Source organism: Lissotriton helveticus, chromosome 3_1, assembly GCF_964261635.1.
Source record: "Lissotriton helveticus chromosome 3_1, aLisHel1.1, whole genome shotgun sequence".
In the NCBI taxonomy this organism is placed as follows: domain Eukaryota; kingdom Metazoa; phylum Chordata; class Amphibia; order Caudata; family Salamandridae; genus Lissotriton; species Lissotriton helveticus.
Window position 1 is genome coordinate 1,067,511,819 of NC_136061.1, and position 25,846 is coordinate 1,067,537,664.

Consider the following 25,846-nt stretch of genomic DNA (forward strand, 5'->3'; position numbering starts at 1 on the left):
GAGATCAGGTGCACAGCCTGACAGGATCACTCAGCAGTATTGCTTACCAGGACACAAACCAGAAACTTCAGAGAGACAAGTTTGAGCGGTCCTCCGAAAATTAATATCAGATTTGGAGACATTGAATGGTCGTTTTTAAGGTAAGAGTAAAACATAAGAGGGTCTACGCTTCTGGTGGATTTGCTGAACCACGGGTCATCCATGGTGACAGAATGGAAGTAAGGATGTAGATTGACATTTGCCACTGAAGTCTTTGACTAAGGAATTCAGAAGGCTACGCAATAGAGTTGCCTATTCAAAACATCTGGCCCAGTATATTTTATAATTAATTCTTTCCTTACTCTGAGCCATGGTGAGGTCCAGAACTCTTTGAACAGATTTAACAGCAATAATATAGCATAAGGAAAGAGCTAGAAGGTGTATGGTACTCATCCAAAAAGAGAAGATTTCAAAAAGCCTCAGTAGTAATTTGGTCAACAGAATTAGATTACTTCAATAAATATTTGACTAGGCATTTTTTTTATTTAGTTCAAGCTTGGCTGACAATATCTCAAGTCATGTTTGAAAGAGTTGCTTGTAGATTGTGCTTCAGGCCTATCGAGTTTAACCTCCAAGAACTTGTGTGGTCTGTTATTTTTATGTTTATCTGCCTGCTTATAGAATATATAACGGTACAAAAGGGTGTGGTGATGGACGGAGCATCCGAACCAATCAAACACTCACACCCATTCAAAAGATCTGGGTTTAATCCATCACCGTTCTTTAGCCCACTCTGCCACCCGTGTTCAGACATGGCTATATGCAAATCAGTCTGACCCTGTGCCTCATGGGAACAGTCCAACCCGAACTGCCAAGCCATGCCTTCCCTGGACCGGAAGCAAGCTTCCGAGGACCGGTTTCTGGCATCACAGTCGTCTTCAGCCCGGCTTCCTTGAATCCAGTGGCAAAGTGAGCAAGGGACTCACGTCTGAGCATACCCTGCCACACTTATGTCGGCCAAAAGCGGTACAAAAGGGGGTGATGATGGACGGAGCATCCGAACCAATCAAACACTCACACCCAGTCAAAAGATTTGGGTTTAATCCATCACCGTTCTTTAGCCCACTCTGCCACCCCAGTTCAGACATGGCTATATGCAAATCAGTCTGACCCTGTGCCTCATGGGAACAGTCCAGCCTGAACTGCCAAGCCATGCCTTCCCTGGACTGGAAACAAGCTTCCGAGGACCGGTTTCTGGCATTACAGCCGTCTTCAGCCCGGCTTGTTTGAATCCAGTGGCAAAGTGAGCAAGGGACTCACGTCTGAGCATACCCTGCCACACTTATGGCGGCCAAAAGCGGTACAAAAGGGGGTGGTGATGGACGGAGCATCTGAACCAATCAAACACTCACACCCAGTCAAAAGATCTGGGTTTAATCCATCACCGTTCTTTAGCCCACTCTGCCACCCCAGTTCAGACATGGCTATATCCAAATCAGTCTGACCCTGTGCCTCATGGGAACAGTCCAGCCCGAACTGCCAAGCCATGCCTACCCTGGACCGGAAACAAGCTTCCGAGGACCGGTTTCTGGCATTACAGGTGTCTTCAGCCCGGCTTGCTTGAATCCAGTGGCAAAGTGAGCAAGGGACTCACGTCTGAGCATACCCTGCCACACTTATGGCGGCCAAAAGCGTTACAAAAGGGGGTGGTGATGGACGGAGCATCCGAACCAATCAAACACTCACACCCAGTCAAAAGATCTGGGTTTAATCCATCACCGTTCTTTAGCCCACTCTGCCACCCCAGTTCAGACATGGCTATATGCAAATCAGTCTGACCCTGTGCCTCATGGGAACAGTCCAGCCCGAACTGCCAAGCCATGCCTTCCCTGGACCGGAAACAAGCTTCCGAGGACCAGTTTTCGGCATTACAGCCGTCTTCAGCCCGGCTTGCTTGAATCCAGTGGCAAAGTGAGCAAGGGACTCACATCTGAGCATACCCTGCCACACTTATGACGTCCAAAAGCGGTACAAAAGGGGGTGGTGATGGACGGAGCATCCGAACCAATCAAACACTCACACCCAGTCAAAAGATCTGGGTTTAATCCATCACTGTTCTTTAGCCCACTCTGCCACCCCAGTTCAGACATGGCTATATGCAAATCAGTCTGACCCTGTGCCTCATGGGAACAGTCCAGCCCGAACTGCCAAGCCATGCCTTCCCTGGACCGGAAACAAGCTTCCGAGGACCGGTTTCTGGCATTACAGCCGTCTTCAGCCCGGCTTGCTTGAATCCAGTGGCAAAGTGAGCAAGGGACTCACGTCTGAGCATACCCTGCCACACTTATGGCGGCCAAAAGCAGTACAAAAGGGGGTGGTGATGGACGGAGCATCCGAACCAATCAAACACTCACACCCAGTCAAAAGATCTGTGTTTAATCCATCACCGGTCTTTAGCCCACTCTGCCACCCCAGTTCAGACATGGCTATATGCAAATAAGTCTGACCCTGTGCCTCATGGGAACAGTCCAGCCCAAACTGCCAAGCCATGCCTTCCCTGGACCGGAAACAAGCTTCCGAGGACCAGTTTCTGGCATTACAGCCGTCTTCAGCCCGGCTTGCTTTAATCCAGTGGCAAAGTGAGCAAGGGCCTCACGTCTGAGCATACCCTGCCACACTTATGGCGGCCAAAAGCGGTACAAAAGGGAGGACCTGGCTTGGCAGTTCGGGCTGGACTGTTCCAATGGGGCACAGGGTCAAGACTGATTTGCATATGGCTGGGTTCAAACTGGAAAGGCATGGTGTGCAAAAAAAAAATGATGGATTTAGGCCCAGATCTCTGTACTGGGGTGAATGTATGCCATTGTTCTGCATTCTGTCCATCACCTGTTGTTTTTGCTTTTGTCACCCCAAGTGGGACGGGTATGCTCAGACGTGAATCCCGTGCTCTCCATGCCGCTGGAATCAAGCTATCCAGGCTGATGAGGGCTGAAAGCCCGAAACCGGTCCTTGAATGCTTGTTTCCAGTCCAGGGAGGACCTGGCTTGGCAGTTCGGGCTGGACTGTTTCCATGGGGCACAGGGTCAAGACTGATTTGCATATGGCTGGGTTCAAACTGGAAAGGCATGGTGAGCAAAAAAATGATGGATTTAAGCCCAGATCTCTGTACTGGGGTGAATGTATGACATTGTTCTGCATCCTGTCCATCACCTGTTGTTTTTGCTTTTGTCACCCCGAGTGGGACGGGTATGCTCAGACGTGAGTCCCATGCTCTCCATGCCACTGGAATCAAGCTATCCAGGCTGATGAGGGCTGAAAGTCCGAAACCAGTCCTTGGATGCTTGTTTCCAGTCCAGGGAGGACCTGGCTTGGCAGTTCGGACTGGACTGTTTCCATGGGGCACAGGGTCAAGACTGATTTGCAATGGCTGGGTTCAAACTGGAAAGGCATGGAGAGCAAAACAATTATGGATTTAGGCCCAGATCTCTGTACTGGGGTGAATGTATGACATTGTTCTGCATTCTGTCCATCACCTGTTGTTTTTGCTTTTGTCACCCCGAGTGGGACGGGTATGCTCAGACGTGAGTCCCCTGCTCTCCATGCCACTGGAATCAAGCTATCCAGGCTGATGAGGGCTGAAAGCCCGAAACCGGTCCTTGGATGCTTGTTTCCAGTCCAGGGAGAAAGTGGCTTGGCAGTTCGGGCTGGACTGTTCCCATGGGGCACAGGGTCAAGACTAATTTGCATATGGCTGGGTTCAAACTGGAAAGGCATGGTGAGCAAAAAAAGGATGGATTTAGGCCCAGATCTCTGTACTGGGGTGAATGTATGACATTGTTCTGCATTCTGTCCATCACTTGTTGTTTTTGCTTTTATAGAATATATACGGCACACATTTACTAAGCTACTTGCCAATAGAGCCACGCTCAATTCAATTTCATCACAAAATCTCCCCAGAATATTGAATTCTTTCAGCACTGTCCATTGTAAAGCAGCAGTGCAACCAACAAGTATATTTCTAGATAACTGAGCACCTGAGTCAACCAAACGTTTCATACAACTTTTGTATGACCTCTTTGTCGCACTCAGGGGAAGAAATACACATTCCAAGTTCCTTAAATGTAGTCTGACGTACATAAAAACATATTGATGTTAAGACATATAATATTGGAAAACTCTCTTTGCACCAGTCTGATCCTTCCAAAGTATGAATGAATTAAAAATTGGAAAACAAGCCGTTCTTTTGATTCAAATAGAGATAGCTTTAGCTGTTTTTTGGGAACAGACCTATTGTATCCAATATACATTTTGATTGAGCCTCGGGTCCACCCCTTTTTAATGACTTGATGGCTTTTTTGTCTGTTTCAATTGCCTACTCTTGATCCAGTGGCTTTGCTCCCCATTCGTGGGGTTGTGCCACCCAAGGACCATTTGGTCTCACTGTATTTTGAATGGATGATTTGTATCTTTCCTCTGCTGGAGTCTGGATCTTGTGTTGCAGTGCATGAGGGACTATTTTCTGTCCCTACCTCTTTTTCTCTTTTTCCTATTTTTCCTGTTCTCTCCTTTTCCTGCTCCTGTCTTTTAATGTAACTATTAGTTCTCCTACAGTGGCTGCATCCCCACTGCCCCCATCCATCTCGGATTTGAAGGGTTGTTAAACCGTTTCAAGATGGCCACCCATGTGTGCCCATGTTCACACCCAAGGAAGCTAGCTCACAACACTTATTCATATGCATTATGAAGACCATTACAAATTGGCCTCCTGTGTGCACACGCATGGCTAGCAATCTTACCGTGGTTTTTGCCATAAACTGTACCAAAACCAAGGAAAATGCTTTGGTCAAGACATTATGTCTATGCCCTGGTATCACAGTCAAAACCTTTTAGGTCTTTGCAAAGACTAAAAGCGATGCCTTTATTCACACAAGAAGTGTACTCCTAAGAGTAAAAACAGAATTGCTAAAATAAAGTGAAGACACACCTCTTCAAAGTGTAGAAGAAAGATTCAGTCGATCTTGAAATAAAAATGTCTACTTTATACCCCCATGGAATACTGCTGCAAACAGTGGTTAAACTAAGATAGGTTTTAAAAATATGGAACATCCTTTAGTGGTGCATGATTGTACCTCAGTTACTCTTTCATTCTAGGTTTCTCCTTTTCCCTGTCATTAAGGCCTATATTCTGACTTCTGAGGTAATTTCGATCCTAATACATAAACAAAAGGAATCCTACTCACAGTGGAAAGGGAAGGGTGTCTACCACAAGTGTGGGGACACACAGTGTTTTGTAAAATACCCCTCACACACCAACAGGCCCCTTGGTGTCATGCTTCATCATCGGGGTTTTCGCACCCCTCTATCGGGATGCGGCATGCTACGACCTATGACTACGCGGGAGCACTGAAGGTTGGACTATGTGTGGTGTGTGTGATGCAAGTGGTAGGGGTATTTAAATGTGAGTGGTGGGATATAGTGAAGGATAAAAAGTACCTGGCTCGTAGGTGTATAGGAAAAAACCTTTATTCGTAACCCCGGGCTGGTACTGTTAAAAGAAGTGCAGGGTGAGGTAGTTAACTGTCGTGACTATGGACAGTACCTCTGGTGTGAGTCGACATGTTTCGGAGCATGTGCTCCTTCTTCAGGACGGGGGCACAACTTCCCCACCTTACTCATGTATTTCTATTGTTAGTGTAAATAATCACCAGTGCAGGACTATATACAGTGACTTAGTACTAAATATAGACTATGATGTGCCTACAGCGGTTTGTGACCATGCATTTGCATGACCTACAAAGATGAAAAAAGAAAAAGGAAAATTAATATGGTTACCCTTAATAGGGTGGCTCATACAGGTGCAGTCACCTGGAACACCATATGGCATATTAGCCCTGTAAAGGAAAAAGACAGACAAAACACACAACATAGATAACACACATAAAGCCAGTTAAAACTTGTTGGTCATACTCATTGTTAAAAGATGTCTTGCTTCATGAGCATTCGAGTACGTCTGGGGTTGATTGCTAATTTTTCAATCTGGAAGGACAAAGGATCGTTTTCAGTTTTTGCTTTTTTGGTTTTTTACTCACTTTTGGATGGAAAATGGTGTTTTCTGTTTACCCAATACTCACAGACTCGGGACAAGTATGCCTCCGTGCTACCCCACACGCTGCTCCGCTGGTAGTGGTTGGGAATGTGTGCCGTTGGCTATTTATGCTGCGATTCCTTAAGTGGTTCGGCACGTATAGGTTAATTGTCGGATGTTCCCGATGCCCAAATATGGGTAATCCGCCCAGTTAGTGGTCATACCTTACATGGTCCGTCCGGTGAAGCATGTAGTGTCAGCAGATAGGACAGGTGTGGCCAGGCACGGTAGACATCCGCATGCCCGAGTGATCTGCGGCTTGTGCGCGCCTGTGAGAGCTGGTTTCTCAGCGTCCTAGGTGTTTGCAGTGCGCATGCGCGAATGTTCAGCGCTTGCGTATGGTAATTGGATTGTCAATGTTGCAAGGCGCATGCACGTTAAATAAGCGTCTGTGCCTAGAGCTGTTAGCTGAGATGTGTTTTTTCAAATGTGCCTATTTTACCACAATTGATTTGGCATTCAGGACGCACTTAGGTTACCATGTGTTATTTCAATTTGCCAAAGATTTATGAGTGCAAGTAGGTTATTGATAGTGGCACATGTTGATAAACCAGGAGCTACACGGGCTTCTCAGGACCTATGAATAACAGTTGAGGTCATTTTAATTAACTGGATAGTTGACCCCAGGGGACATCATCATTCAGACCTTGGGTATGTGTGCCCAGACGGAACACCCATCGTTGTTCTTTCTGGAAAAGACCCATTTCGGATGGCAAGTGTTCGATTATAGTCCATTTCAGATCGTTCACACAGTGTTGTTTCTCTAAATAGTGAGTTGCCATTTTAGTTGTAGACTTCTTGCAGAGGACATTGCTTTTGTGTTCACCTATTCTCGTTTTCACAGGCCTCGTGGTCATGCCCACATATTCCAAACCGCACGGACATGTGATCATGTACACCACATTTTTCGTATTACAATTTGTGAATTGTCGTTGCTCCCAAGTGGTGCCATTTCTGAATGTTAGGATGTTGCTTTTCAGTGTTAGATGACAGCTGCTGCAGTTTCCACAGGGGAAATGTCCTTGTATCCCTATTGTGGTCTGCCTCATCGTGGTACTGGGTCTGGGTCTGGTGTGAACTAGTAGGTCTTTGAGGTTCTTGCCTCGGCGGTGTACATGCATCGGTTTTTCAAGAATCAGACTACCACAATTCAGTATCCTCCAGTGCTTGTTTATAATTTTGGAAACTTCATTGGATATTGTGGAATAGGTCGTGACACATATTGGTCTTTTGTTGTTATCTTGATTTGGTGGTTTTTCCTCCAGGAGTGCGTCCCTGTGATTGTTCTTAGCCCTTTTCATTGCCTTGTCAATTATTTTTGTGGGGTATTGTCTCTGTATTAACTTCTTTTTTAATTCACCGGCTTGTGATTTAAATTCGGTAAGTTCTGTACAGTTGCGTCTCAGCCGCAGAAATTGTCCGTATGGCAAGTTCTCCCTTAGATGCCTGGGATGGAAACTGTCATACCTCAATAAGCAATTCCTTGCCGTAGGTTTGAAATGTGTGGTGCTTTCGAGTCTATCCCCGTCTGCATAGATATTGAGATCAAGAAACACCATGGACTGATTCGAGATCGTACTTGTGAATTTCAGATATGCGTTTTGATTGTTTAGCCAGTTCACAAAGTCAGTTGCTGTCTCTTTTTTACCGTCCCAGATGATGAAGACGTCATCAATATACCTTTTCAAGGTATTGATGTGGGTTCTGTATGGGTTGTCTGTATGTAGTATCCTGTTTTACTCTAGATGGTGGACATATAATCCGGCCAGACTAGGAGCAAAAGTACTGCCCATACTGGTGCCGTGACTCTGTAGGTATATTGTCTTGTCATACTGGAAGAAGTTGTGTTGTAGTGCCAGGGAAATACATTCTAGGACCAAGCCTCGCGGTGTTTGGTATTTCCATCGGTTGGTGAACAGTACTTCCTCAATTATTTGGAGTGTCTCATCATGTGGTAGACTAGTATATAGACTTTCCACGTCTAGGCCCACCAGGAGTTGCTTCGTGGGGTCAAAGGTTTTATCCTCCAATAACTGTAGGACTGACTTCGTATCCTTTAGGTAGGTGTCCGTGGATTGTACCAGCGGGCGTAGGAAGGCGTCCGCAAATTTAGAAAGTGGCTCCAGGATCGAGCCAATTCCTGATACTATTGGTCTCACAGGTGGATTGTCGATGTTCTTATGGATCTTTGGAATGCAGTAAAAGTACGGGATTCGCGGTGATGTTTGTTGTAAAAATTCTGCTTCTTTTTTGCTTAGCCAATTGTGGCGGGCAGTGCACTGAGCAGCGTGTGGGGTAGCACGGAGGCATACTTGTCCCGAGTCTGTGACTATTGGGTAAACAGAAAACACCATTTTCCATCCAAAAGTGAGTAAAAAACCAAAAAAGCAAAAACTGAAAACGATCCTTTGTCCTTCCAGATTGCAAAATTAGCAATCAACCCCAGACGTACTCGAATGCTCATGAAGCAAGACATCTTTTAACAATGAGTATGACCAACAAGTTTTAACTGGCTTTATGTGTGTTATCTATGTTGTGTGTTTTGTCTGTCTTTTTCCTTTACAGGGCTAATATGCCATATGGTGTTCCAGGTGACTGCACCTGTATGAGCCACCCTATTAAGGGTAACCATATTAATTTTCCTTTTTCTTTTTTCATCTTTGTAGGTCATGCAAATGCATGGTCACAAACCGCTGTAGGCACATCATAGTCTATATTTAGTACTAAGTCACTGTATATAGTCCTGCACTGGTGATTATTTACACTAGCAATAGAAATACGTGAGTAAGGTGGGGAAGTTGTGCCCCCGTCCTGAAGAAGGAGCACATGCTCTGAAACATGTCGACGCACACCAGAGGTACTGTCCATAGTCACGACAGTTAACTACCTCACCCTGCACTTCTTTTAACAGTACCAGCCCGGGGTTACGAATAAAGTTTTTTTCCTATACACCTACGAGCCAGGTACTTTTTATCCTTCACTATATCCCACCACTCACATTTAAATACCCCTACCACTTGCATCACACACACCACACATAGTCCAACCTTCAGTGCTCCCGCGTAGTCGTAGGTCGTAGCACGCCGCATCCCGATAGAGGGGTGCGAAGACCCCGATGATGAAGCATGACACCAAGGGGCCTGTTGGTGTGTGAGGGGTATTTTACAAAACACTGTGTGTCCCCACACTTGTGGTAGACACCCTTCCCTTTCCACTGTGAGTAGGATTCCTTTTGTTTATGTATCAGTGCCCGTGGAGTAAGAATCCTACCCTGTACTCTACCTCCCTCCAATTGTTTTTTTCTCTTTTGTAATTTCGATCCTGCAAGATTCACAATAGTGTGGTAATTATTGCATCATTGACAGATCCGACGAGGGAAAATGTAGTAACATCTATTGACGAAATCAGCTGAGAAAAAGGCAAAACATTCATACTTTGCTGCAGTAAAGAACAATGCTGCATGTTATTTCTCATTGGCACAAGTATAGTTCTAATTTAAAGGTATATTAAAACACCCCAGGGTAACTGTATTTACCGGGTGTATGAAATGCTACTCCATTGCACACTTCTCAGAATTGGGGCCTTGAAGAAGGCACTGAAAACTGTTTGTTATAGCTGTTTAAGTCAGAACTTAAAGGGCCATTGCTGTTGTGGGTTCCTTTTTAACGACCAGTGGTCACATTGCTGAGGTTTCAAGCCATGAAATCATTTGCAGCAGCTGAGTTGATCCCAATACATTTTATCGTGTCTGAGTCGCACCCATTCAGTTGCTGTGAACTATAGGGTCAGGAGTTCTTGAGAACACATCGACCCATCCCAGTCCAGATTCCGAGCCAACCACAGCACCGAGACCGACCTCATCGCAGCCACCGATGACATCAGGACCCTCATGGACAACGGGGAAACAACCGCACTCATCCTCCTTGACCTCTCAGCAGCCTTTGACACCGTATGCCATCGCACCCTAATAACCCGCCTCTTCAACACTGGGATCCAGGAAAGGCCCTGGAATGGATCACCTCGTTCCTCTCCGACAGAACCCAGAGAGTCCGCCTCCCTCCCTTCCGATCAGCAGCCACCGAGATCATCTGCGGTGTACCCCAAGGCTCCTCGCTCAGCCCAACCCTCTTTAATATCTACATGAGCCAACTCGCCGCCATCGCACGCAAACACAACATCAACATCATCTCCTACGCCGACGACACCCAGCTGATACTCTCACTCACCAAAGACCCAGCCACCGCAAAAAACAACCTCCAGGAAGGAATGAAAGACATCGCAGAATGGATGAAGCTCAGTCGCCTCAAGCTGAACTCAGACAAGACGGAGGTCCTCATTCTCGGACCATCCCCATCTACCTGGGATGACTCCTGGTGGCCCACAGTGCTGGGCTATGCGCCGACACCGACGGACCACACACGCAACCTGCGATTCATCCTGGACTCCTCCCTCACGATGACCACGCAAGTCAACGCCGTCTCGTCCTCTTGCTTCAACACCCTGTGCATGCTCTGAAAAATCTTCCGGTGGATCCCCACCAAAACCAGAAAAACCGTCACCCAGGCCCTCTTCAGCAGCCGACTAGACTACGAAAACAACCTTTATGCAGGCACCACAGCCAAACTTCAGAAACGACTTCAGCGCATACAGAACGCCTCCGCACGACTCATCCTCAACATCCCTCGCCACAGCCACATATCCGCCCACCTGAGAAACCTGCACTGGCTCCCCGTCAGCAAGAGGATAACATTCAGGCTCCTCACCCACGCACACAAAGCACTCCATGACATGGGCCCTGAATACCTCAACAACCGTTTCTCGTTATACACTCCCGCCCGTCAGCTCCGCTCTGCCAGCCTCGCCCTCGCCACCGTCCCACGGATTCACAGAACCACCACCGGAGGAAGATCGTTCTCCTACCTGGCGGCCAAAACATGGAACTCCCTCCCCGCACACCTACGACTGACCCAGGACCATCTCACCTTCAGGAAACACCTCAAGACCTGGCTTTTCGAGCAGTAGCAACCCCCCCCCCCCTTCAGCGCCTTGAGACCCCCACGGGTGAGTAGCACGCTCTATAAATGTACTGATTGATTGATAGAACAAATAGGTATATATACAGATCAAATGTGATTTTGTTTTTACTAACAGGCTTTCTGTGCTAAGTTCTGTTACTAGGAAACTGGAGATGGTACCAAGTTCCTCCTCTCACAGTTAGATACCCTACCCAAAGGTTCTTCTTCTCCATCCACGTCGTTGTCATCCTCTCTGGCCAGATGCAATGTCTGCCTAAAGTCTTGGAACAAAAAAAACACCACATTAAAACAACTGTTTTCTCTGATACTTGTCAGTTCTAGGGAGTTAGATGTACGTCATCCCAGGAACCCCTCAGGAGAGGACCGCACCTTCTACTCATTCCATCTTTGTGTCAAGTCCACCATCTATTTATCTGGGATGGAGTCCTTAGTCAGCTGTTGCGTTATGAGTTGAAGTCCTATTCCCACCCTGGGTATATCTTTGTGGTCTTAATTTTCAACCACCCTGATCACTTGCAGCTGTTTATAAGAGCACATATAGCCCTTCCGTAGAGTATCTGCTTGTTGAGTCCCAGTCTTTTGAACATAGTGGGTTGCAATGTGGAGTAAATTCAGTTTACTCCTCTCTGCACCCAGTAATTGTACCCCCAACCTCTCATGGACTCTTTTGTACCTGACGTCTCACCCATGTTCAAGTTCACTCCTAGTCCAAGTCTTACTTGTTGGTGCATGGTGTTTGAGTCAGAAAAGGTTTTCAAGTCAGTGAGTTAAGGCTCACATCACAAATGATCTAGACATGGGCACTTTTTTCTCTTGCACCTCACCTCAGTCCACTGATGCATGGAAGGCACAAGAAGAAACTTAGGGGGTTATTAGGATGACGGGCGGACTTTGTCCGCCCGCCATCCTTTTGTATAAAGGGACCGCCTGCCATAAGGGCGGGGGTCCCGTGGGGGGAATTAGGATGCGCCCGCCACAGTGGCAGGCGCATCCTGTATTTTTAACATTGCGGTGGGCGGTGCTGAATGCATCGCCCGCCGCAATGTCAAAAATACATGTTGTGCATTTCAAAGCACAACATGACAGGCACCGCGCGGTGCCTGCCATGTTGTCCTTTGAAATGCAGGGGGTACCATAGGTACCCTCCATGTGCACCCCCCACACCCCTGGAGTCCTTGTGGGCCCGCAACAGGCCCCCAAAGTAGACTCCGCATGCCTTTCTGTGGCAGCATTGCAGCCACAGAAAGGCATTGGAAAAAGCCCATGGTAATATGGCTGGCGGTGTCTGATACACACCGCCACCATATAAACCCTTTACCGCCCCGGTCGCAAGGTGACCGGGGCGGAAAAGCGGCGGACGGTCTTTCCGTCCGCCACGGACCTCCCAGCCATACTAATATGGTGGGGGGTCATTCCGGCAAGGAATGCGGGCGGATCGCCCCTGCCAGGCCGGCGGTGGCTACCGCCGGCCTGGCGGTGGCTACCGCCGGCCTGGCGGGGGAGATGCGCCCGCCATCCTAATGGGCCCCATAGTGTTTAGAGGATTCAGTAACAGCCAAGATCACCCCTCCAGCCAACCACCAACAGCAGTTTATGTGACTCCTCATACTGGCCTCTGCCTAACTGTCCAGTACTCTGGAATACATAACCCTAAAATATTCTCACCTTTCTCCCTCAGCAAATCTTGTTGTAGTAAAATGGCACTTTAAAGTTCCATTCTGCTTTTATTGGACAGTAGATTTCAATATTCATTTGATTCAGGCACTGTACCTTATCAAGACTAGGGTCTCCTTTAACTATGCTCTGTGTGAACGAGTTGACTCAATAAAAGGCTTTTGGGCTTGGTTTGATATTCCAAGTGCCATCCAGAGAAATGGGCTGATTTAGAAGAGCAAGACTTGGTTGAAGCAGGTAACAGCTATGTCAACATACTGACATTCCCTGGTCTTGTTTACCTTCTTGAACCCCTTAACGACTAAACTGCAAACAAGAAATTTGGTCTTGGTACACTTTGGTACCAGTTCACTCATGTCCAGTTAAAGTGGCACCACCTCTACTGACACCTACAGTACCCCCACATGTCCCTTTAATCCCAGTTCACAGCAGATGAAGCTGTGATTGCCACGCCCAGATATGGGTGCAAAAACTGATGAGATGGGAACATAGATATTCCTACTAGTAGAAGGCATTTTTCAGTCCCAGCAAACATACTGCAAACTCTTTGGATCCCTTCAGGACACCAGAACTATTGCCAGAAATGTATGTCATTAATGCTTTAATGGCTGTTTCAGTTCTTATTGTTTCCAGTACTTTTGCTGGATTGCTTGAGTGATGATTTATGACATGTACATTTTCAACAGCAAGCTCTGCTTACTCAGAAATGTTTGATTTGCAATTCAGTTGCATCTTGAAACATTCCCCACATTAATGACAACAGATTGCCTGATTAGAACAGCTAGAGAACTTCCAGAATGAGTGTGTGCTGGAGACAGCCCTGTCTGCAGAGTCACCCCCAAACCTTTTGCTTTCTTTTTCCCCTTTTTGCTGACCTCATTTCTGTTGGCTTTAGGACTTTGGGCACTTTACCACTGCTAACCAGTGATAAAGTGCATGTGCTCTCTCCCCAAAATGTGGTAACATTTGCTTAACTGCAACTGGCACATTTAATTTACTTATAAATCCCTAGTACAGTGCACCCCATGTGCCCAGGGCTTGTAAATTAAATGCTACTATTGAGCCTGCAGCACTGATTGTGCCACCCACTTAAGGACCCCTGTAAATATGACTCAAGTCTGCCACTGCAGAGACTTTGGGCATCATTAGGATGTCCGCCCACCATCCTCACAGTAAAAGGGACTGCCCGCCATAAGGGCGGGGGTCCGGTGGTGGCAATTAGGATTTGCCCACCACAGTGGCGGGCGCATCCTCCATTCCTGGCATTGTGGCGGGCAGTGCACTGAGCACCTCCCGCCACAATGCCAGGAAGGCATGTTGTGCACTTCCATGCATGAAATGCTACTCCATTGCACACTTCTCAGAATTGGGGCCTTGAAGAAGGCACTGAAAACTGTTTGTTATAGCTGTTTAAGTCAGAACTTAAAGGGCCATTGCTGTTGTGGGTTCCTTTTTAACGACCAGTGGTCACATTGCTGAGGTTTCAAGCCATGAAATCATTTGCAGCAGCTGAGTTGATCCCAATACATTTTATCGTGTCTGAGTCGCACCCATTCAGTTGCTGTGAACTATAGGGTCAGGAGTTCTTGAGAACCCATCGACCCATCCCAGTCCAGATTCCGAGCCAACCACAGCACCGAGACCGACCTCATCGCAGCCACCGACGACATCAGGACCCTCATGGACAACGGGGAAACAACCGCGCTCATCCTCCTTGACCTCTCAGCAGCCTTTGACACCGTATGCCATCGCACCCTAATAACCCGCCTCTTGAACACTGGGATCCAGGAAAGGCCCTGGAATGGATCACCTCGTTCCTCTCCGACAGAACCCAGAGAGTCCGCCTCCCTCCCTTCCGATCAGCAGCCACCGAGATCATCTGCGGTGTACGCCAAGGCTCCTCGCTCAGCCCAACCCTCTTTAATATCTACATGAGCCAACTCGCCGCCATCGCACGCAAACACAACATCAACATCATCTCCTACGCCGACGACACCCAGCTGATACTCTCACTCACCAAAGACCCAGCCACCGCAAAAAACAACCTCCAGGAAGGAATGAAAGACATCGCAGAATGGATGAAGCTCAGTCGCCTCAAGCTGAACTCAGACAAGACGGAGGTCCTCATTCTCGGACCATCCCCATCTACCTGGGATGACTCCTGGTGGCCCACAGTGCTGGGCTACGCGCCGACACCGACGGACCACACACGCAACCTGCGATTCATCCTGGACTCCTCCCTCACGATGACCACGCAAGTCAACGCCGTCTCGTCCTCTTGCTTCAACACCCTGTGCATGCTCTGAAAAATCTTCCGGTGGATCCCCACCAAAACCAGAAAAACCGTCACCCAGGCCCTCTTCAGCAGCCGACTAGACTACGGAAACGCCCTTTATGCAGGCACCACAGCCAAACTTCAGAAACGACTTCAGCGCATACAGAACGCCTCCGCACGACTCATCCTCAACATCCCTCGCCACAGCCACATATCCGCCCACCTGAGAAACCTGCACTGGCTCCCCGTCAGCAAGAGGATAACATTCAGGCTCCTCACCCACGCACACAAAGCACTCCATGACATGGGCCCTGAATACCTCAACAACCGTTTCTCGTTATACACTCCCGCCCGTCAGCTCCGCTCTGCCAGCCTCGCCCTCGCCACCGTCCCACGGATTCGCAGAACCACCACCGGAGGAAGATCGTTCTCCTACCTGGCGGCCAAAACATGGAACTCCCTCCCCGCACACCTACGACTGACCCAGGACCATCTCACCTTCAGGAAACACCTCAAGACCTGGCTTTTCGAGCAGTAGCAACCCCCCCCCCTTCAGCACCTTGAGACCCCCACGGGTGAGTAGCACGCTCTATAAATGTACTGATTGATTGATAGAACAAATAGGTATATATACAGATCAAATGTGATTTTGTTTTTACTAACAGGCTTTCTGTGCTAAGTTCTGTTACTAGGAAACTGGAGATGGTACCAAGTTCCTCCTCTCACAGTTAGATACCCTACCCAAAGGTTCTTCTTCTCCATCCACGTCGTTGTCATCCTCTCTGGCCAGATGCAATGTCTGCCTAAAGTCTTGGAACAAAAAAAACACCACATTAAAACAACTGTTTTCTCTGATACTTGTCAGTTCTAGGGAGTTAGATGTATGTCATCCCAGGAACCCCTCAGGAGAGGACCGCACCTTCTACTCATTCCATCTTTGTGTCAAGTCCACCATCTATTTATCTGGGATGGAGTCCTTAGTCAGCTGTTGCGTTGTGAGTTGAAGTCCTATTCCCACCCTGGGTATATCTTTGTGGTCTTAATTTTCAACCACCCTGATCACTTGCAGCTGTTTATAAAAGCACATATAGCCCTTCCGTAGAGTACCTGCTTGTTGAGTCCCAGTCTTTTGAACATAGTGGGTTGCAATGTGGAGTAAATTCAGTTTACTCCTCTCTGCACCCAGTAATTGTACCCCCAACCTCTCATGGACTCTTTTGTACCTGACGTCTCACCCATGTTCAAGTTCACTCCTAGTCCAAGTCTTACTTGTTGGTGCATGGTGTTTGAGTCAGAAAAGGTTTTCAAGTCAGTGAGTTAAGGCTCACATCACAAATGATCTAGACATGGGCACTTTTTTCTCTTGCACCTCACCTCAGTCCACTGATGCATGGAAGGCACAAGAAGAAACTTAGGGGGTTATTAGGATGACGGGCGGACTTTGTCCGCCCGCCATCCTTTCGTATAAAGGGACCGCCTGCCATAAGGGCGGGGGTCCCGTGGGGGGAATTAGGATGCGCCCGCCACAGTGGCAGGCGCATCCTGTATTTTTAACATTGCGGTGGGCGGTGCTGAATGCATCGCCCGCCGCAATGTCAAAAATACATGTTGTGCATTTCAAAGCACAACATGACAGGCACCGCGCGGTGCCTGCCATGTTGTCCTTTGAAATGCAGGGGGTACCATAGGTACCCTCCATGTGCACCCCCCACACCCCTGGAGTCCTTGTGGGCCCGCAACAGGCCCCCAAAGTAGACTCCGCATGCCTTTCTGTGGCAGCATTGCAGCCACAGAAAGGCATTGGAAAAAGCCCATGGTAATATGGCTGGCGGTGTCTGATACACACCGCCACCATATAAACCCTTTACCGCCCCGGTCGCAAGGTGACCGGGGCGGAAAAGCGGCGGACGGTCTTTCCGTCCGCCACGGACCCCCCAGCCATACTAATATGGTGGGGGGTCATTCCGGCAAGGAATGCGGGCGGAACGCCCCTGCCAGGCCGGCGGTGGCTACCGCCGGCCTGGCGGGGGAGATCCGCCCGCCATCCTAATGGGCCCCATAGTGTTTTAGAGGATTCAGTAACAGCCAAGATCACCCCTCCAGCCAACCACCAACAGCAGTTTATGTGACTCCTCATACTGGCCTCTGCCTAACTGTCCAGTACTCTGGAATACATAACCCTAAAATATTCTCACCTTTCTCCCTCAGCAAGTCTTGTTGTAGTAAAATGGCACTTTAAAGTTCCATTCTGCTTTTATTGGACAGTAGATTTCAATATTCATTTGATTCAGGCACTGTACCTTATCAAGACTAGGGTCTCCTTTAACTATGCTCTGTGTGAACGAGTTGACTCAATAAAAGGCTTTTGGGCTTGGTTTGATATTCCAAGTGCCATCCAGAGAAATGGGCTGATTTAGAAGAGCAAGACTTGGTTGAAGCAGGTAACAGCTATGTCAACATACTGAGATTCCCTGGTCTTGTTTACCTTCTTGAACCCCTTAACGACTAAACTGCAAACAAGAAATTTGGTCTTGGTACACTTTGGTACCAGTTCACTCATGTCCAGTTAAAGTGGCACCACCTCTACTGACACCTACAGTACCCCCACATGTCCCTTTAATCCCAGTTCACAGCAGATGAAGCTGTGATTGCCACGCCCAGATATGGGTGCAAAAACTGATGAGATGGGAACATAGATATTCCTACTAGTAGAAGGCATTTTTCAGTCCCAGCAAACATACTGCACACTCTTTGGATCCCTTCAGGACACCAGAACTATTGCCAGAAATGTATGTCATTAATGCTTTAATGGCTGTTTCAGTTCTTATTGTTTCCAGTACTTTTGCTGGATTGCTTGAGTGATGATTTATGACATGTACATTTTCAACAGCAAGCTCTGCTTACTCAGAAATGTTTGATTTGCAATTCAGTTGCATCTTGAAACATTCCCCACATTAATGACAACAGATTGCCTGATTAGAACAGCTAGAGAACTTCCAGAATGAGTGTGTGCTGGAGACAGCCCTGTCTGCAGAGTCACCCCCAAACCTTTTGCTTTCTTTTTCCCCTTTTTGCTGACCTCATTTCTGTTGGCTTTAGGACTTTGGGCACTTTACCACTGCTAACCAGTGATAAAGTGCATGTGCTCTCTCCCCAAAATGTGGTAACATTTGCTTAACTGCAACTGGCACATTTAATTTACTTATAAATCCCTAGTACAGTGCACCCCATGTGCCCAGGGCTTGTAAATTAAATGCTACTATTGAGCCTGCAGCACTGATTGTGCCACCCACTTAAGGACCCCTGTAAATATGACTCAAGTCTGCCACTGCAGAGACTTTGGGCATCATTAGGATGTCCGCCCACCATCCTCACAGTAAAAGGGACTGCCCGCCATAAGGGCGGGGGTCCGGTGGTGGCAATTAGGATTTGCCCACCACAGTGGCGGGCGCATCCTCCATTCCTGGCATTGTGGCGGGCAGTGCACTGAGCACCTCCCGCCACAATGCCAGGAAGGCATGTTGTGCACTTCCATGCACAACATGGCGGTGTTCCTGAATGCGAACTTTGAGCTGTCTGGTTGTGCTACCAACATAGATCTTCTCACAACCACAAATAATAACATAAATAACAAAGCTGGTCAAACAATTAATAAATTGTCGAATCTTGTGTTGAGTGTTGGTGTTGTAACTGAACGTCGTCATCCTATTGCAACCCAGTTGGCAGATGTTGCAGGTGCTGCATGTGTAAAAGCCCTTGGATTTAGTTAGCTAGCTACGTTGTTGTGGTGCATTTGGTAAGGTGTAGCTAGGGCAAAGGACATCTCTCATAGTCTTGCTTCTTTTAAAGGTCATGGAGGGTCTTTCAGTAATCATGTTATTGACCCCAGGTACTCCTTTAAGCAGTGCCCAGTGTTTGCCCAGTGATTTGAATACCTCATGATTTAGTGTAGAGTATGTGGTAATGAAGGAATCTCTCTGGGCTTCCTGATCTCGTTTCCTATTCTTGTTTTTTAGAGTGTGTTCTCTTTTTGTGCTCTTGACCCTGTTGCCAGCAACGTTAAGTATGTATGAATCATATCCTCTTCTGTTGAGTCTGTCTATGGCCAGACTAGAATGTAAGGCAAAGTTGGCCTCCTCGCTGCAGTTTCTGCGTATTCGCTCACCAAAAGGGATGGCCTTCTTTGTGGACAGGGGGTGTGAGCTAGTGTAGTGTACTGTTGACAGCTGTTTCCTTCCTGTGAAGTGTACTATAAATGGTGTTACCCGGGACATATAATTTGAAGTCAAGGAATCATATCTTGGTTTGAGACATTTCGAGGGTAAAGGAGACACTGAGAGTGTTATCTTTGAGAAAATTGGAAGTATTCTTTCAGTTCTGGACCAGTGCCTGTCCAGTCAATGATAATGTCATCAACGTAGCGGCACCAACATTCTAAATTATACCTTCATTGTATGCCATTAGAGCCCTGAAGAAGCCCATGTTTGGGTGAAACGCGTTGGCTGGTTTCATCATTTGCATATCGAGTATATCTAGAAATAAAAAACCAAGAAACGATTCTCTGCTGACGTTTTATTATTAATGTTCTTTTTTCTATGCAAACTGTGTGTGCATATATATTGCCTCTCATCCAACTAGCTTACGATTTCATTTTATGGTCTACAAGAAGCAGATCATTTGAGGTGGGCACTATCACTTTTTGACGTAATGACTAGACCAGGTGGTGCAGTCTTCTAAGACCCATCTGCTTTTCTTTTTTATCCTTCCACATATAAGTAACCCCTAAGGTAGGCCCTGGACTGCCCATGGGCAGGGTACAGTGTATTAAAAAACTATGACATGTACTTTTAAGTTATTCAAGTACTAGTAGTGCAAAACTCTTACATTTGTTATTCACTACTGCAAGTCCTATCTCTCCCGTAGGTTGACATTGGGATTACTTTATTACATTTTATAAGTGTAATTTCCAATCTGGAAACAATGGAATTTTCGAGTTTGGTGTCTCTGGACTCAGAATTTAAAATAACACATTTTAGTAAAGTTGAATTTTAAGTTGCAAGTCTGAAAATGTCATATTGTTCCTTATTCCTATCTCTGAATACATGTATGGGGTGGGTGGCAGCTGGGCTTTGTGCATTCCTTCCAGACAGCCATTCACATAGGGAGCTTAGTTGTGACTGATGGGCCATCAACATCCTGATGGACCATCCTGGACAAGATGAGAGGGAGGACCTGACACATGAACAGGCTGTGCCTGTCCCCACACAAAGCGCTGCATACCTCCTTTATTGAGTCTAGGACCAGGGCAGGAAGGTAAGAGAATTTGTTCACTTCAAAGGTCTCTTTTTGAAGTCTCCCCTACTTCAAAGCAAAATTGGGTATAAGTACTGGACCTCAGTTATGACAACTTCAGTACACTACTGGACCTGAGGATATTCTGCCAGGAAGAAGGACAGCTGTGCTGCTGACAAGACTGTCACTCTGATGGACTCTGCTCAAATTTGCTGGACTCCTGCTCCGCTGTGCCTGCCCTGCTGCCTACTGCTCTCCTTGCCTGTGAGTGAGAAGGACCTGCATCTCTACATCCCCAGAACCAAAGTGACTCCAAGGGCTTGCTTGCTTGCTTCCTGTTCTGTGGACTTAGGGGCATCAAAAACTTCCAACAAGCCTGCTACAGCACCTGAACTTTGCTTACTGTGAGTCTCGCCCTGCCAAGACTACACTAGGTTGCCGTTGATTCTAAACGTGCGCCGTTCCACCTTCGCACGGACGATCCCACATATTACTAATCCTATGCGGAGACCTCCGCTCTGCCTGGGGAGTGTGCGGAGATTTACCGACTCTGCGTTCCGCGGAAAATGTGGAGAAGGCAAATCTCTGCTCACTCTGCAGCGGAGCGGAGTTGCCTCCACCCTTAAATTAATAAGTAATTAACATTAATAAAAAATACTAATATGGCGGGGGGTCATTCCGGCAAGGAATGCGGGCGGATGGCTCCTGCCAGGCCTACTCTGCGTTCCGCGGAGAATGTGGAGAAGGCAAATCTCTGCTCACTCTGCAGCGGAGCGGAGTTGCCCATCCCCTGCCTCCACCCCCCAATAAACAAGTAATTAACATTAATAAAAAATCAATTCAAAACCACTTACTTCTGTACTGTGGCATCCCCGGGCTGCTAACTGCGAGTCTCGCCCTGCCAAGACCACACTAGTTTGCCGTTGATTCTAAACGTGCGCTGTTCCACCTTCGCAAGGACGATCCCACATATTACTACTCCTGTGCGGAGACCTTTGCTCTGCCCGGGGAGTGTGCGGAGATTTGCCTACTCCGCATTCCGCGGAGAATGTGGAGAAGGCAAATCTCTGCTCACCCTGCAGCGGAGCGGAGTTGCCTCCACCCTTAAATTAATAAGTAATTAACATTAATAAAAAATAAATTCAAAACCACTTACCTCTGTACTGTGACGTCCCCAGGCTGCCCTCCTCCTCTTCCTTGCCAATCCTTGGGAGAACTGCACATGAGCGTGCGCCCACACATGCGCATTTCTCACAATAAATGCGCTGGCACGCGCGCATGCGCAGTTTTCTGAAGGCGAGTGGTGTAACATAGTTCCACGGAATTTGTTTGCAACTCCCTGGACCAATAAAAATTAAATGCAAAAACTGCTTAGAAGCACTTAAAAAGTTACTTGAGGTTGTGAGAGACCAAAGCAAATCCAAAGTTCAAGCCAACCATGATGGAGGGCAGACCAGCTACAGGTCCCATGTAGGGCCCGCTGAGAAAGTACCTTGAATGGCGCAAGGCATTGATGCTGAGGGCTCGATGCGTCTATCTTTTTCATGTAGACGGTTCCCTATGTCATCATCAAGCTTCGGGGAGGTGAAGGAAATGCGTTGTTGTCGAGCTGCGCAGAGTGTCGTCATCAGGCCACACAGGCTGTATAACCACTGTCATCGAATAGCCTCTGCGTTAGCGTCAAAGGGTGATGCATCGGTTCCGATCAGCGCAAAGATGACGATGGGTATGTTTTGTAGCAAAACATATGCAGAACCCACTTCTGAGGCCCAGAACTTAGGGAGGGTACCTCAGGCAAAGGTAGTCCGCTCAGAAGGCAGCGTTCAGTAGTACCAGCAGAATTGCAGGAAGTCTTTTGTATCCCTGAGACTTCAGAAAATAGGAGGCAAGCCAGCGAGCCTTTGGAGATTACTTGAAGGGAAAGCAGAGCCCAGCTCTCCTTCAGCAGAGTCATGGAGCAGCAGGCAGCATGCCAACAAGCAGAAAAGCAGTCCTTCCAGAAAAGCAGTCCAGTTGAGTCCTTTAAGCAGCACAGCAGACCTTCTGACAGAGGTTCAGTTCAAGATCCAGAAATGTCTGATTTTAGGGGGCCAGAGACACGGCCAGTACTTATTCCCAAAGGTGCCTTTAATGTAGGGGTGACTTCAAAGCAGCTCTCTGAAGTACACAAGGATCCCTTTCAACCCAGTCCTGTCCATGAGGCTACCTTTGGGGAGGGAGGGGTAAATCAGTGCTGTGTGCGTGAACAGGATCCTACCAATTGAAGTGTAAGTGTCAGCCTCTCCCATTCCTCCTTGCCCAGGAAGACATATCAAATTGCAGATGAGTGCTCAGAATGCAGATGAGCCTCACCTTCCTGTGTTTGTGGCTGTCTCAAGAAAATGGGCAAAGTGTAGCTGTCACCCAACCCAGACGTGTATTGGAGACAGGCTGTAAGGCAAAAAAGAGCAGTAAGTACAGAGAAAGGTCTACTTTCTAAAATCTGCATTTCTAAAACAGTAATGGTAAATCCAACTTCACCAGTTCGGAGAATTTAGCATTATCATTCCAAAGATATGAAACATGAAAAAGCTACTCCTTTCTAATCAGGAATTATAGCTTAAAAGTGTATTAAGGTATTCCCAATGCTGGCCCATGAAAGAGGTAGGCCTCGAAATAGTGAAAAACAAAATACGCTGTTTGTCACTTGTAGGACATACAAAACATAAAGATATATATCCTACCTTTTACTTACATAGCACCCTGCCCATAGTGTTACTTAGGGCCTACATTATAGGTGACCTATATGTAATAAAAGGGGAGCTAAAGGCTTGGGATGTAGTTTTGAATGCCAAGTCGAAGTGGCAGTGAACTGCACATACAGGCACTACAGTGGCAGGCCTGAGACAACTTGGAAAGGCTACTTCTGTGGGTGGGTGGCCAGTCAGTGCTGCATCCCACAAGTCACATTTGAAGTACAGGCTCTGGGTATATGTAACTTATCAGTACAACACATATGTCAATCAGGTATACACCAATGCCGTCATGTTGAGGGGACAAGCACATTCTCTGAAACTCTGGTTAGCAGTGATACAGTGCTCAGAATCCTGAGGTCAACAAAAAGAATCAGCAGAACTTGGAAGCAAAAGGTCCAGGGGAATATCATAATAAGGATGCCAGGTCTAACAACACCTCTCCTATTTCTTGCCTCCTGTACCCCCAGCTAAAGCCACTGAAGATGGTGTTTCTTTTGCTGGGGAAAAGCAGAAGGCGGCTGAAGTTATTGATCTCCAGCACCCCACCTTTGAGATCTTTAATGAATGTATCCAGCAGGGGCAAAATATACCGACCCCCCCTATTCCGTTTTAATGAGGTGTCACTGATACCCTTGCTCTCCCCATGGTCAGCTGCCAAATTGCATGACCCCACCAACGTGTTTTTGACTGCACTGCAGTTTTGTTGCAGCACCCCTCTCCTGAGAGCTTAGTGGTGCATCATCTAATAACCAAGCTAATGAGAGCACTTTCCTGACTCCCCCCCGATGAGAAATTCTAAAGAGTACAAACCTTTGGGAAGTGGGTATTTTGTTCCATCATCCCATGGAGGTGCTGTTTGATGGAACCCACCTGTTTGGGGACACGGCGATTCAGGTCTGGTGTGGTTCAAAGACAACAGGGCCAAAATATGCTTTCTGGGCTTGTTTGCCTCAGTAGACACATCAGTCATACTGTATCTGTCACAGTTTTGTCAGAGGTACCCCATACCACCAGCCGATTCAGCCTCAGCAAATTGCCCAGCAGTTTTGTTGCTGGGACCAGGCACTCCCCGACCTCACAGTCTGGGGCACTCAGCTCCTGAGCCTGCTGCCCTCCCCCACACCCCACCTGCCAAACCCCGTTAGCGGGCCCTCGGTGGAGCACATCCACCCAGTTAAAGACAGGATCCAATGATTCTTGATGGATTGGCATGCTATAAGATCAGACAGGTGGGTCATGCAGATAGTCCAGATGGGATACTCCTTGCCCTTCATTACCACTCTGCTCCACCTTCCATTGTTCACCAAACTACTGACGGAGGACCATCTATCTGTCTTATGAAAGGAAGTGCAAACCCTTTTGACAAAAGGGGCTATTGAGAAGGTGCCTCGCCAGAAGTAGATCATGCTTGTCATTTCCACTACTTTCTGGTGCCGGATGCCTTTGTCCTATATTAAACCTGCTCCCTCTCAGCGCCTTTCTCTAAAAGGACAAATTCAGAATGCTCACATCAAACCTACTGGGGACCTATCTTCATATACACGTCCTGTCCCTACCCCACCCAGAGCTGACAGTGGTGGCTGATGCTTCGTCTCTGGGCTTGGGCAGCCACAAGGGAGAGGTGGAGATCAAAGGACTCTGGTGTCCTCCTTGACCTCTGGCCCATCCACTTGACATTGAAAGCCTTCCTTCCATCCATCAAAGAGAGTCTGGCACAGGTGCTTATGAGCAATGCCACTGCCATATGGTACTGCAACAAGCGGTGGAGTCCTAGACCCAGTGCTAGGAGGCACTACACCTCTGGAAATTGCTCCCTGGACCACCATGGAGTCTTCCTGTTGGTAAACCACCTGGCAGGATCTTTGAATGCCAAGGCGAATGAACTCAGCTGTAGTCGCCTAGCGGATTATAAGTGGCAACCTCAACCGGAGGTGGCGCAAGGTCTCTTCTGCAGAAAGGGAAAACCTAGGCTTGATCTATTCGCCTACGCCAATAATGCGCAATGTCAGCAGATTTGCTCATTGGAGTTACCAAGGTGTCTCCCATAACATCATCATAGTGAGTAAATGAGCTGGAGGCTCTCTGCATCCATCTGCTGTATACCATATTCTTCCCAGATAAATTGGTGATGCGGGCACCTGCATCCTTCTTGCCGATGGCTGTGACATCATCCCAGGTCAGTCAAACCATCACCCTGCCTGCATTCTATGCTCCACCTCTCCCCTCATGGCTTGGATCCCAAAAAAGCAATGAGCTTTTTACATCGATCGTATTAACCCCTTCAGTGCTAATGACAAGGGTAACTCGTCATGGAGTTTCCATTGATTTCAATGGAAATTTAGTGTAAATCATGAGCATGCCTTAGCATCCAAGTGGTTAAAGAACACCAGGTGGACGATCAGGACTTTGTGGGGTTCACTGCAGCAAAAGGCAAGGCAGTGCAGAAAAGAACCATCTTCCGCTGGATCATGCTCTGTGTCAAGATCTGCTATGGAGTGGTAAAACAACACCTTCTGGAAGGACTGTGAGCTCATTTCACCAGGGCTAAGGCTGCTACCACTGCTTTGGAATGTGGTGTTCCTGTCTTGCACATCTGCCAGGCGGCTACATGGATATCACTCTATACATTCATGAAGTACTACATTCTGGACAGACAGTTAAGCCAAGAGGGTCATTTTGCCTGTATTGTCCTACAGGAGTTTTTGGTTTG

General features: G+C 47.5%; 1 protein-coding gene across 1 annotated transcript in view; it reads left to right on the forward strand.

The window, feature by feature from the left end:
- The window catches only part of LOC144823272 (sodium channel protein type 2 subunit alpha-like), a 662,530-nt gene that overhangs the window by 632,640 nt on the left and 4,044 nt on the right, over positions 1–25,846 (forward strand). The window lies entirely within an intron of this gene.